Source organism: Uloborus diversus, chromosome 8 (assembly GCF_026930045.1).
Source record: "Uloborus diversus isolate 005 chromosome 8, Udiv.v.3.1, whole genome shotgun sequence".
Lineage (NCBI taxonomy): Eukaryota > Metazoa > Arthropoda > Arachnida > Araneae > Uloboridae > Uloborus > Uloborus diversus.
Window position 1 is genome coordinate 23,393,766 of NC_072738.1, and position 14,271 is coordinate 23,408,036.

At 35.1% G+C, this 14,271-nt stretch overlaps 1 non-coding gene and 1 pseudogene across 1 annotated transcript; both read left to right on the forward strand.

Moving 5' to 3' along the window:
• Nucleotides 1-4,133: 4,133 nt before the first annotated feature.
• LOC129228773 (U2 spliceosomal RNA) lies at nucleotides 4,134-4,326 on the forward strand. The gene has a single exon (XR_008580964.1). It is a non-coding gene; the product is annotated as a U2 spliceosomal RNA (small nuclear RNA).
• Nucleotides 4,327-9,688: 5,362 nt separating this feature from the next.
• Nucleotides 9,689-9,849, forward strand: LOC129228780 (U2 spliceosomal RNA; annotated as a pseudogene).
• The last annotated feature ends 4,422 nt before the right edge of the window (nucleotides 9,850-14,271 follow it).

The following is a 14,271-nucleotide window of genomic DNA, read 5'->3' on the forward strand; positions in this document are numbered from 1 at the left end:
AAGGAGGTATTCATAAATGCTTATCATTGAAATCGCGGTAATAATCGACAAACGAAGACTCGTTTTTTTTTTTTTTTTTTTTTTCTTTTTTCTGTATTTAAAGGATCAGGAAAATCAGATCCGTTGATCGACAATTTTTGAGAATAGCAAAGCCTATTATACTCATTTAATGCATTAAAATACGCAAAAGACATGATTCTACCTAGAACTGAAAGAAAACAAAATTGCCTGAACACTGTAAACATCAATCGTTAGCAATAGATTCGCCATCCATCTACTAAAGGATCGGTAAGGTCACAGCCATTGAAAGATAATTTTTAACAATAACTAAGTTTGTCTTTCTTATTTAATGCATTGAAATACGCAGAAGACATTATTCTGCTTTTTAAAGAAGCACAACAAAATCGCTTTCGCTATGAACACCTATCTCTAGCAATGGAGATTGGCGCTTAACCGGAAATAAGTCTCGCTACTTCCGGTCTACGTCAGTGGTTTGTTTGTTTATTTAGGATATTTGGTGAATATGAACTAAGTCTAGATTTTAGCGCCATGAAGTAGGATCGAGGGGAAAGATGCCAGTGACGTCAGGGTATTAGCGCGCGTAATTCTTCAACCTTTTTTACCGTTTTAATGTTTAAAAGTTTCTTGGGCGTTAATCTACAGAAAGGAAAGAAATACAAGGGTGCATGTTTTGAGTCCCATACACAAACTAATAAGACGATACAAAAAAAAAAAACAGTAACGCTAATTAAAATCTACAATACAAATTTTTAGTTTCTCTTGTGTAGTTTTGGATATACTTTATCCAATATGCGTGTTTTAAAGGGGTAGAAAGCGGAAATTTTGCACAATAAAATTGAGCAAAAAAAGAAATGAAAATAATTTTACTGTGCTTGACAAGTTTCCTCTTGCGTCTACTTAATTTTGTTAGCCAAGGCTTTGAAAAACAATAATAATATTTTATTTTAAACTTGTCTTAAAGAAAATGGAAGAGATAACACAGATATAAGGAATAAATAAAATATATTTGAATTTCGTGATACCCTATTTGAATATAAATACTGCCGATATTTTTAGATGAAGGTTTTTTTACGTGAAGTAACTATAACTCTGACCAAGAGTTATAACAAACCTTGTTTTTGAAAACTGAAGTAGAACCTTATTAACCTGGACTAATAGGGGATCGAAGTCATCTGGATTTTTAAAAACAAATTAAACAAAATAACCTACAAATAGAACCAATGCACATAAATAACTACTTGAACACAGAAAAAATTGTATTTTGAATTCAAGAGAATGAATTATAAACCTGCATAGAGGGAGTTACAAGAATGAAAATACAACCTTACAAAAATACACTATTGCACTAACGCGTTCTTTATTTATAAAGTATGTACATTTAAATGGTACATACATGGGGACAGTGGCTGGATAAAGCGAAGTCCGCTTTTTTTTTCTCGCGCCCTCGAATCTGTGCGTCTTTGGCTTTTTGCACAAACCTGGATTTCCGAAGGGCTTTGGGAGTCCAGGTTGATGCCCTCTTGGGAGACCTAGTAAACCCCCGGGTGCCTCCGGCATGAAACATAGGTTTATTCAAAAAATTTCAGAAAAAAAAGAAATATTAAGCATTTAAAATATGAAACTAGAAAGAAAAAAAAAGAATAATGCAAAAGTTAATCAAACTAAAAAACATAAGGAGTTACTCACTAAAAAAAAACTTAGCAGATAGGATAAAAAGCGTGTAAGTGGGATTTCATGCACTCTCCTGTATTTGGCTGAGAGTTCAAATTGATTAATAGAGTAAATAATTTTTAAAAACAGTGGCATATTTTTCAAAAGAAGTCGATAAAACGAGGCGGCACGCAGAAAGTGGCTCGTTACACAGGTATTTTTAAGTGTTAGAGAGTGGGATAAGTAAGCACTTCTCGCGTGGGACGGAACAGGAACATGTATACTAGCCACATAAATAGTTTAGTCTGTAAGTCCGTGTATTAAATTAAATAATAATTTACTGAATATTCATTGTTTCCTCGTCAATTGCTACCACCAATGGTGGTTTATTTCGGGGGGCGGCAGATTTTGCCATTAAATGAAGGAATAAACTTTCTCTTCTTGTGATAAAACCATACAACAATAGTTTTTCCTTTACAAATATTCTACTTCACCCTTTTCTTAGAACATGGAGGGGGAGCCTGTTAATTTTGGCAGAGGCACTTACAAGCACCAGCGAGTAAACATATGACTCTCCGTCATGGGCGCAAAAAGGAGGGAAACAGTCTTGTCCCCATATTAAAAGAGGAAAAATATACTGCTAACTTTGTGCTGTAGTCTTTATTGTGCAATTATGAAATACGAGTATTTGGAGATTTTAGTGCAACATCTGACCGATATTACACAGAACAAAGCATTAAATTAGCAGAAGAATACATAAATCAGGTATTGCGAAGAGTGTCATTCTGTAAATATTGAGATTAACTTAGATTATAGCTGAAGCAGGCTTAGAACATTGACATTGAGAATTTCCTGCTTACTAGCATAAATGCTAAGGATCATATATTTAGATCTTATTTTAATTCAAAGCTTCAGCAACATTTTATTGACAATTAGGCTCTTATCTTAGAACCATGTGACAGTTGTGCAACCAAAGGGGGAGGGGGAGGGGAGAGGCATGGGGACTGCCCCTCCCGAGAAGGGCGAGTATATGAATTTTTCAAAAACATTCCATCGTTCCATCATATTGTTAAAGAGAAGAAATAAAACGCGCCTTGGGAAAACGAAGTAATTTTAATAGAAAAAAATGTAGAATGTTGGGGGGGGGGGAAATCTAAAGTCTTCAAAATGCAACACTACCGAAGCCCCGTCCCCCAGCCAAACCTATTCAAGAACTTCTCAAATCTCGTTTCCAAGGCTTCAATTTCGCAAAATTCCAGGGGACATTGCCTTCTAACAACATCAAAAATCGTTAAAGACTGCTTTTTTAGGAAGTAAAATTTTGAAAAACTGCCGACTCCGAAATGTTACCAAATGCGGTCTACAGTCACGTTTTCAATACTTAAATTTTGGAAAAATTCAGAACAAGTCCCTCGAACTTCTTTTTTCTAATACCATCCAATTCGTCTTAATTGGATTTTTTAAAAAGGACAATCAAATGAGGTGCTTAGCAATCAGTCCCCTTAAAATAGAGTAAACTGATGTTCCGGTTTAAAATCTGAAAATGAAAAAACTACAGTTTAAAAATAAAAAAAAAACAGAATCACTAAATATTGCTTTAAAACTTTGTCGTTTAGAATTTCTATTTCGAAATGATTTTAGGGAAGAGTCTCAGACCACCCACTTCCCTAACATCATCAAACGTTGTCGGCAACTGCGTTTTGGAACTTCAATTTCGAAAAATTGGGAGAGGGGTGATCAATTTCCCACCAGTTTTCAAAAAAATCGATTGGAAATAGTCCCTAAGTCCCCTCTCTGACCCTAACGTCAATAAATATCGCCTATAATAGCGTATTTAGGACTTCAGTTTCTAAAAATTTCTTCAGAAATCCTGACGAAATCTTCCTCCCCATAACATCACCCGGGTTGAGTAGGGTTGCCTGTGGGAAATTTGAGCATCAGGGTTGCAACTAAAAAATTGTTTATCGCCCAAATTTTGCGACGTAGCCAAGAGTCTAACAAATCGAATTATTTCCGCTCATCTCCCATTTTGTAGCATAAGGATTTTGGAAATAAATCTCAAAGCTTCTCAATAAAAGAAGAGATAGGCAATTTCACAGAACATCGATTTTTCAGTACGATATTAATAATGAACAGTGGATGATAGAATTCGGGGAAAGAATAAAAAGCTTATTAGCAACAGCTGCAACAGCATTGGGTTGCGTGCTATACTAGCACTTTTACTGCCATCTTTTGACAAAAATACGAACTATAACACCTGATTTGAGGGAATTCTTTTGAATATTTTTATCGAATATTTTCAAACAAACAACTGATTTGAGAAAAGAATTCCGTTTTACACTGAAAATGGAGAACAAATAATGTTTTTATGAAGTTGAATGTAAAAAATATAATAAATTATATGGTCACCACTTTATTTTCCATGGCTATTAATATATACAGATCCTGAGCAATTGCTCGTCATCGCTTCTCGGCCTTCATGGCTAAGATCATGTGTAGTATCTGTTCTTGTCAGAGTAATATCTGATACGCCATCCATTGGATGGCAAGATTTACTCCTACTTTTTGGGACAATTGCTGGAGTGTGGAATTCATTCTACCTCCAGCGGCGGGTTGACCTGCAATTGCACTACTTGCAGGAACGGCCCTCATAATACAATAAAATATATTACCTCACCAAATTCCAAGCCACGCTTACTCTTTTGAACACTAGGTGGCAGGGCTGCACGGGGTCACTCAAAAGTTGCGGCGGAAGTCTCTTTTGTATTGCTTCTTACGACGAATTGTTCTGTTTACGTATCTGTAATTTGATTGAATTTTTTAAATTAATCATGAATTTCAAAGGCGCAAAATTTTCGTAAAAAGAGGGGATGTTGTTCTGCTTTCGGGTACAGCATGAGGACAGGAGCAAATAAGATGTCAGAAATAAGGATGTTCAAATTTCTAAAGGTCCTGATCGTCGAATCAAAGCCAATGCTTTAAAGCGAAAGGATTGAATCTTAATGAATATTATGTAGTAAATACACTTTGTGCGAGGTATTTACGAGCTGGAAACATTCACCTTAATTTCATCAGCATTGTATTTTTACTGTAATGTGTGAAGATCTATATTGATCTATATTAAATTGATTATTAGAAAAACTCAACCTGAACAATTTTTTATTTGCTTCCTGCAAAGCTGAAAGTTTCCAGTGTTTTGACGGGTTTCAAACAGTTTGATTTGTGTGATTAAAATAAAGAACCACTATTCATTACCTCATGAGAAAAAAACTTCCCATAGCTCGAACTATCAATAACTCGAACCATTTAGCCCGTCTCTTGGGACTTCGAGTTATTGACGGTACTTTAATATTAGGCGCTCTAATTGTAAACAAATTTAGATATTCGACAATCGGTAAACAAACACATTAATTAAAGTTATAGTATAGTATCATAGTATAGCTATTGGTATTACATTCAAAGCAATTTTAACGCAGGAGAAAGCACTCGAAGTTTAAATTTAAATTTTGTTATCTTTCAATTTTTTTTTTTTATGCCTATCAATCTTGCTACAGAAGCTAGTTGATTAAACAAAAAAAAAGTGAAATATATTAAATATCAATAAATATAATAAAATATATTAAATATCAAAACTGAAAATTAGGTAGCAACTGTAATAAGTGTGTGTGAACTGAAAAGCTACAACAGGAGAATTGATTGAATATGACACCAAAACTCCCTGTCATAGCCATTCTGTGTGAACACAGTGCAGAAAAGCTTCCATCTTTGAAAAAATAGCTTCAACTTAAGAATAGGAATTACAATTCACAACGTACCTGCAATCCAGTAGATTTGTGATATTTGAAAGCAGACTTTGTATCAACTTTATTTCTGTTAAGGAGGTATTCATAAATGCTTATCATTGAAATCGCGGTAATAATCGACAAACGAAGACTCGTTTTTTTTTTTTTTTTTTTTTTTTTTTTTTTTTTTTTTTCTGTATTTAAAGGATCAGGAAAATCAGATCCGTTGATCGACAATTTTTGAGAATAGCAAAGCCTATTATACTCATTTAATGCATTAAAATACGCAAAAGACATGATTCTACCTAGAACTGAAAGAAAACAAAATTGCCTGAACACTGTAAACATCAATCGTTAGCAATAGATTCGCCATCCATCTACTAAAGGATCGGTAAGGTCACAGCCATTGAAAGATAATTTTTAACAATAACTAAGTTTGTCTTTCTTATTTAATGCATTGAAATACGCAGAAGACATTATTCTGCTTTTTAAAGAAGCACAACAAAATCGCTTTCGCTATGAACACCTATCTCTAGCAATGGAGATTGGCGCTTAACCGGAAATAAGTCTCGCTACTTCCGGTCTACGTCAGTGGTTTGTTTGTTTATTTAGGATATTTGGTGAATATGAACTAAGTCTAGATTTTAGCGCCATGAAGTAGGATCGAGGGGAAAGATGCCAGTGACGTCAGGGTATTAGCGCGCGTAATTCTTCAACCACTTTTACCGTTTCAATGTTTAAAAGTTTCTTGGGGGTTAAGCTACAGAAACGAGCGAAATACAAGGCTGCATGTTTTGAGTCCCATACACAAACTAATAAGACGATACAAAAAAAAAAAAACAGTAACGCTAATTAAAATCTACAATACAAATTTTTAGTTTCTCTTGTGTAGTTTTGGATATACTTTATCCAATATGCGTGTTTTAAAGGGGTAGAAAGCGGAAATTTTGCACAATAAAATTGAGCAAAAAAAGAAATGAAAATAATTTTACTGTGCTTGACAAGTTTCCTCTTGCGTCTACTTAATTTTGTTAGCCAAGACTTTGAAAAACAATAATAATATTTTATTTTAAACTTGTCTTAAAGAAAATGGAAGAGATAACACAGATATAAGGAATAAATAAAATATATTTGAATTTCGTGATACCCTATTTGAATATAAATACTGCCGATATTTTTAGATGAAGGTTTTTTTACGCGAAGTAACTATAACTCTGACCAAGAGTTATAACAAACCTTGTTTTTGAAAACTGAAGTAGAACCTTATTAACCTGGACTAATAGGGGATCGAAGTCATCTGGATTTTTTAAAACAAATTAAACAAAATAACCTACAAATAGAACCAATGCACATAAATAAATACTTGAACACAGAAAAAATTGTATTTTGAATTCAAGAGAATGAATTATAAACCTGCATAGAGGGAGTTACAAGAATGAAAATACAACCTTACAAAAATACACTATTGCACTAACGCGTTCTTTATTTATAAAGTATGTACATTTAAATGGTACATACATGGGGACAGTGGCTGGATAAAGCGAAGTCCGCTTTTTTTTTCTCGCGCCCTCGAATCTGTGCGTCTTTGGCTTTTTGCACAAACCTGGATTTCCGAAGGGCTTTGGGAGTCCAGGTTGATGCCCTCTTGGGAGACCTAGTAAACCCCCGGGTGCCTCCGGCATGAAACATAGGTTTATTCAAAAAATTTCAGAAAAAAAAGAAATATTAAGCATTTAAAATATGAAACTAGAAAGAAAAAAAAAGAATAATGCAAAAGTTAATCAAACTAAAAAACATAAGGAGTTACTCACTAAAAAAAACTTAGCAGATAGGATAAAAAGCGTGTAAGTGGGATTTCATGCACTCTCCTGTATTTGGCTGAGAGTTCAAATTGATTAATAGAGTAAATAATTTTTAAAAACAGTGGCATATTTTTCAAAAGAAGTCGATAAAACGAGGCGGCACGCAGAAAGTGGCTCGTTACACAGGTATTTTTAAGTGTTAGAGAGTGGGATAAGTAAGCACTTCTCGCGTGGGACGGAACAGGAACATGTATACTAGCCACATAAATAGTTTAGTCTGTAAGTCCGTGTATTAAATTAAATAATAATTTACTGAATATTCATTGTTTCCTCGTCAATTGCTACCACCAATGGTGGTTTATTTCGGGGGGCGGCAGATTTTGCCATTAAATGAAGGAATAAACTTTCTCTTCTTGTGATAAAACCATACAACAATAGTTTTTCCTTTACAAATATTCTACTTCACCCTTTTCTTAGAACATGGAGGGGGAGCCTGTTAATTTTGGCAGAGGCACTTACAAGCACCAGCGAGTAAACATATGACTCTCCGTCATGGGCGCAAAAAGGAGGGAAACAGTCTTGTCCCCATATTAAAAGAGGAAAATATACTGCTAACTTTGTGCTGTAGTCTTTATTGTGCAATTATGAAATACGAGTATTTGGAGATTTTAGTGCAACATCTGACCGATATTACACAGAACAAAGCATTAAATTAGCAGAAGAATACATAAATCAGGTATTGCGAAGAGTGTCATTCTGTAAATATTGAGATTAACTTAGATTATAGCTGAAGCAGGCTTAGAACATTGACATTGAGAATTTCCTGCTTACTAGCATAAATGCTAAGGATCATATATTTAGATCTTATTTTAATTCAAAGCTTCAGCAACATTTTATTGACAATTAGGCTCTTATCTTAGAACCATGTGACAGTTGTGCAACCAAAGGGGGAGGGGGAGGGGAGAGGCATGGGGACTGCCCCTCCCGAGAAGGGCGAGTATATGAATTTTTCAAAAACATTCCATCGTTCCATCATATTGTTAAAGAGAAGAAATAAAACGCGCCTTGGGAAAACGAAGTAATTTTAATAGAAAAAAATGTAGAATGTTGGGGGGGGGGGAATCTAAAGTCTTCAAAATGCAACACTACCGAAGCCCCGTCCCCCAGCCAAACCTATTCAAGAACTTCTCAAATCTCGTTTCCAAGGCTTCAATTTCGCAAAATTCCAGGGGACATTGCCTTCTAACAACATCAAAAATCGTTAAAGACTGCTTTTTTAGGAAGTAAAATTTTGAAAAACTGCCGACTCCGAAATGTTACCAAATGCGGTCTACAGTCACGTTTTCAATACTTAAATTTTGGAAAAATTCAGAACAAGTCCCTCGAACTTCTTTTTTCTAATACCATCCAATTCGTCTTAATTGGATTTTTTAAAAAGGACAATCAAATGAGGTGCTTAGCAATCAGTCCCCTTAAAATAGAGTAAACTGATGTTCCGGTTTAAAATCTGAAAATGAAAAAACTACAGTTTAAAATAAAAAAAAAAAACAGAATCACTAAATATTGCTTTAAAACTTTGTCGTTTAGAATTTCTATTTCGAAATGATTTTAGGGAAGAGTCTCAGACCACCCACTTCCCTAACATCATCAAACGTTGTCGGCAACTGCGTTTTGGAACTTCAATTTCGAAAAATTGGGAGAGGGGTGATCAATTTCCCACCAGTTTTCAAAAAAATCGATTGGAAATAGTCCCTAAGTCCCCTCTCTGACCCTAACGTCAATAAATATCGCCTATAATAGCGTATTTAGGACTTCAGTTTCTAAAAATTTCTTCAGAAATCCTGACGAAATCTTCCTCCCCATAACATCACCCGGGTTGAGTAGGGTTGCCTGTGGGAAATTTGAGCATCAGGGTTGCAACTAAAAAATTGTTTATCGCCCAAATTTTGCGACGTAGCCAAGAGTCTAACAAATCGAATTATTTCCGCTCATCTCCCATTTTGTAGCATAAGGATTTTGGAAATAAATCTCAAAGCTTCTCAATAAAAGAAGAGATAGGCAATTTCACAGAACATCGATTTTTCAGTACGATATTAATAATGAACAGTGGATGATAGAATTCGGGGAAAGAATAAAAAGCTTATTAGCAACAGCTGCAACAGCATTGGGTTGCGTGCTATACTAGCACTTTTACTGCCATCTTTTGACAAAAATACGAACTATAACACCTGATTTGAGGGAATTCTTTTGAATATTTTTATCGAATATTTTCAAACAAACAACTGATTTGAGAAAAGAATTCCGTTTTACACTGAAAATGGAGAACAAATAATGTTTTTATGAAGTTGAATGTAAAAAATATAATAAATTATATGGTCACCACTTTATTTTCCATGGCTATTAATATATACAGATCCTGAGCAATTGCTCGTCATCGTTTCTCGGCCTTCATGGCTAAGATCATGTGTAGTATCTGTTCTTGTCAGAGTAATATCTGATACGCCATGCAATGGATGGCAAGAGTTTCTCCTACTTTTTGGGACAATCGCTGGACTGTGGAATTCCAACTCCAGCTCTCGTCCGGTGAGCAACATACTAAAATTAATGATTTAAAGACACTATTCCACACTGCCATAACCGTCGAGCGGTACCGGACAAATCGACGTGTTATACAGTGTTATACCTGCCAGGGGTTCAACTACCTGGCAGTTAACTGCTTTCGAAAAGTCCGCTGTGTCGTCTGCGGGGGGGAACACTCTCGTGACAAGTGCCCGGCCAAAATTAACAAGGAAAAGCCCAAATGTGTTAACTGTGGGGGTGATCACGTAGCCTCTTATAGGGGTTGCGTGGCCTTCCCCAAACCCAAAATCAACCTGGAAGGTAAACGAGCCGTTAACCGCGGAAGCGGTGCTAGCCGCAGAGTAGGAACTTCCTACGCTGAGGCAACTTCCAGTAATCTACCTGAGCATTCCACCCCTAATATTAAGGAGCCTAACTCCAGCAATGAAATTACTGATTTCATGCAACTTTTTGCGGAAATTAATAAAATATTTAACCTCTCAAAAGTCTTTTCCAAACTCAGGACGGCCCTCCCTATTCTAAAAAGTCAGGAAAATCTCATAGGCAAAATTTCTACTCTAGTCCAAATCTTTATTGATGAGGACTAAGTTTTTCTCCATTTTTATCCCCTTTTTTCATTTTAATTCAGTTCTGGACTCCAAATTTTCTTAAGTCATGTTTTGACCGCCAGGGAATGCTCCTACGTCATCGGCTTAACTTGCCGACCAATAAGCTTATTCCTCTCCGGAGGATCCATCCCACCAATGGCAAGACTTGGGAGGTGCGAGGCCACGCCTCAGGTACTCCCCAGGAACGTTCATTTAGATATTCGTCTCATTCTACCTCCAGCGGCGGGTTGACCTGCAATTGCACTACTTGCAGGAACGGCCCTCATAATACAATAAAATAGAATACCTCACCAAATTCCAAGCCACGCTTACTCTTTTGAACACTAGGTGGCAGGGCTGCACGGGGTCACTCAAAACTTGCGGCGGAAGTCTCTTTTGTATTGCTTCTTACGACGAATTGTTCTGTTTACGTATCTGTAATTTGATTGAATTTTTTAAATTAATCATGAATTTCAAAGGCGCAAAATTTTCGTAAAAAGAGGGGATGTTGTTCTGCTTTCGGGTACAGCATGAGGACAGGAGCAAATAAGATGTCAGAAATAAGGATGTTCAAATTTCTAAAGGTCCTGATCGTCGAATCAAAGCCAATGCTTTAAAGCGAAAGGATTGAATCTTAATGAATATTGTGTAGTAAATACACTTTGTGCGAGGTATTTACGAGCTGGAAACATTCACCTTAATTTCATCAGCATTGTATTTTTACTGTAATGTGTGAAGATCTATATTGATCTATATTAAATTGATTATTAGAAAAACTCAACATGAACAATTTTTTATTTGCTTCCTGCAAAGCTGAAAGTTTCCAGTGTTTTGACGGGTTTCAAACAGTTTGATTTGTGTGATTAAAATAAAGAACCACTATTCATTACCTCATGAGAAAAAAACTTCCCATAGCTCGAACTATCAATAACTCGAACCATTTAGCCCGTCTCTTGGGACTTCGAGTTATTGACGGTACTTTAATGTTAGGCGCTCTAATTGTAAACAAATTTAGATATTCGACAATCGGTAAACAAACACATTAATTAAAGTTATAGTATAGTATCATAGTATAGCTATTGGTATTACATTCAAAGCAATTTTAACGCAGGAGAAAGCACTCGAAGTTTAAATTTAAATTTTGTTATCTTTCAATTTTTTTTATGCCTATCAATCTTGCTACAGAAGCTAGTTGATTAAACAAAAAAAAAGTGAAATATATTAAATATCAATAAATATAATAAAATATATTAAATATCAAAACTGAAAATTAGGTAGCAACTGTAATAAGTGTGTGTGAACTGAAAAGCTACAACAGGAGAATTGATTGAATATGACACCAAAACTCCCTGTCATGGCCATTCTGTGTGAACACAGTGCAGAAAAGCTTCCATTTTTGAAAAAATAGCTTCAACTTAAGAATAGGAATTACAATTCACAACGTACCTGCAATCCAGTAGATTTGTGATATTTGAAAGCAGACTTTGTATCAACTTTATTTCTGTTAAGGAGGTATTCATAAATGCTTATCATTGAAATCGCGGTAATAATCGACAAACGAAGACTCGTTTTTTTTTTTTTTTTTTTTTTTTCTGTATTTAAAGGATCAGGAAAATCAGATCCGTTGATCGACAATTTTTGAGAATAGCAAAGCCTATTATACTCATTTAATGCATTAAAATACGCAAAAGACATGATTCTACCTAGAACTGAAAGAAAACAAAATTGCCTGAACACTGTAAACATCAATCGTTAGCAATAGATTCGCCATCCATCTACTAAAGGATCGGTAAGGTCACAGCCATTGAAAGATAATTTTTAACAATAACTAAGTTTGTCTTTCTTATTTAATGCATTGAAATACGCAGAAGACATTATTCTGCTTTTTAAAGAAGCACAACAAAATCGCTTTCGCTATGAACACCTATCTCTAGCAATGGAGATTGGCGCTTAACCGGAAATAAGTCTCGCTACTTCCGGTCTACGTCAGTGGTTTGTTTGTTTATTTAGGATATTTGGTGAATATGAACTAAGTCTAGATTTTAGCGCCATGAAGTAGGATCGAGGGGAAAGATACCAGTGACGTCAGGGTATTAGCGCGCGTAATTCTTCAACCACTTTTACCGTTTCAATGTTTAAAAGTTTCTTGGGGGTTAAGCTACAGAAACGAGCGAAATACAAGGCTGCATGTTTTGAGTCCCATACACAAACTAATAAGACGATACAAAAAAAAACAGTAACGCTAATTAAAATCTACAATACAAATTTTTAGTTTCTCTTGTGTAGTTTTGGATATACTTTATCCAATATGCGTGTTTTAAAGGGATAGAAAGCGGAAATTTTGCACAATAAAATTGAGCAAAAAAAGAAATGAAAATAATTTACTGTGCTTGGCAAGTTTCCTCTTGCGTCTACTTAATTTTGTTAGCCAAGACTTTGAAAAACAATAATAATATTTTATTTTAAACTTGTCTTAAAGAAAATGGAAGAGATAAGACAGATATAAGGAATAAATAAAATATATTTGAATTTCGTGATACCCTATTTGAATATAAATACTGCCGATATTTTTAGATGATGGTTTTTTTACGCGAAGTAACTATAACTCTGACCAAGAGTTATAACAAACCTTGTTTTTGAAAACTGAAGTAGAACCTTATTAACCTATACTAATAGGGGATCGAAGTCATCTGGATTTTTTAAAACAAATTAAACAAAATAACCTACAAATAGAACCAATGCACATAAATAAATACTTGAACACAGAAAGAATTGTATTTTGAATTCAAGAGAATGAATTATAAACCTGCATAGAGGGAGTTCAAGAATGAAATTACAACCTTACAAAAACACACTATTGCACTAACGCGTTCTTTATTTATAAAGTATGTACATTTAAATGGTACATACATGGGGACAGTGGCTGGATAAAGCGAAGTCCGCTTTTTTTTTTTCTCGCGCCCTCGAATCTGTGCGTCTTTGGCTTTTTGCACAAACCTGGATTTCCGAAGGGCTTTGGGAGTCCAGGTTGATGCCCTCTTGGGAGACCTAGTAAACCCCCGGGTGCCTCCGGCATGAAACATAGGTTTATTCAAAAAATTTCAGAAAAAAAAGAAATATTAAGCATTTAAAATATGAAACTAGAAAGAAAAAAAAAGAATAATGCAAAAGTTAATCAAACTAAAAAACATAAGGAGTTACTCACTAAAAAAAACTTAGCAGATAGGATAAAAAGCGTGTAAGTGGGATTTCATGCACTCTCCTGTATTTGACTGAGAGTTCAAATTGATTAATAGAGTAAATAATTTTTAAAAACAGTGGCATATTTTTCAAAAGAAGTCGATAAAACGAGGCGGCACGCAGAAAGTGGCTCGTTACACAGGTATTTTTAAGTGTTAGAGAGTGGGATAAGTAAGCACTTCTCGCGTGGGACGGAACAGGAACATGTATACTAGCCACATAAATAGTTTAGTCTGTAAGTCCGTGTATTAAATTAAATAATAATTTACTGAATATTCATTGTTTCCTCGTCAATTGCTACCACCAATGGTGGTTTATTTCGGGGGGCGGCAGATTTTGCCATTAAATGAAGGAATAAACTTTCTCTTCTTGTGATAAAACCATACAACAATAGTTTTTCCTTTACAAATATTCTACTTCACCCTTTTCTTAGAACATGGAGGGGGAGCCTGTTAATTTTGGCAGAGGCACTTACAAGCACCAGCGAGTAAACATATGACTCTCCGTCATGGGCGCAAAAAGGAGGGAAACAGTCTTGTCCCCATATTAAAAGAGGAAAATATACTGCTAACTTTGTGCTGTAGTCTTTATTGTGCAATTATGAAATAC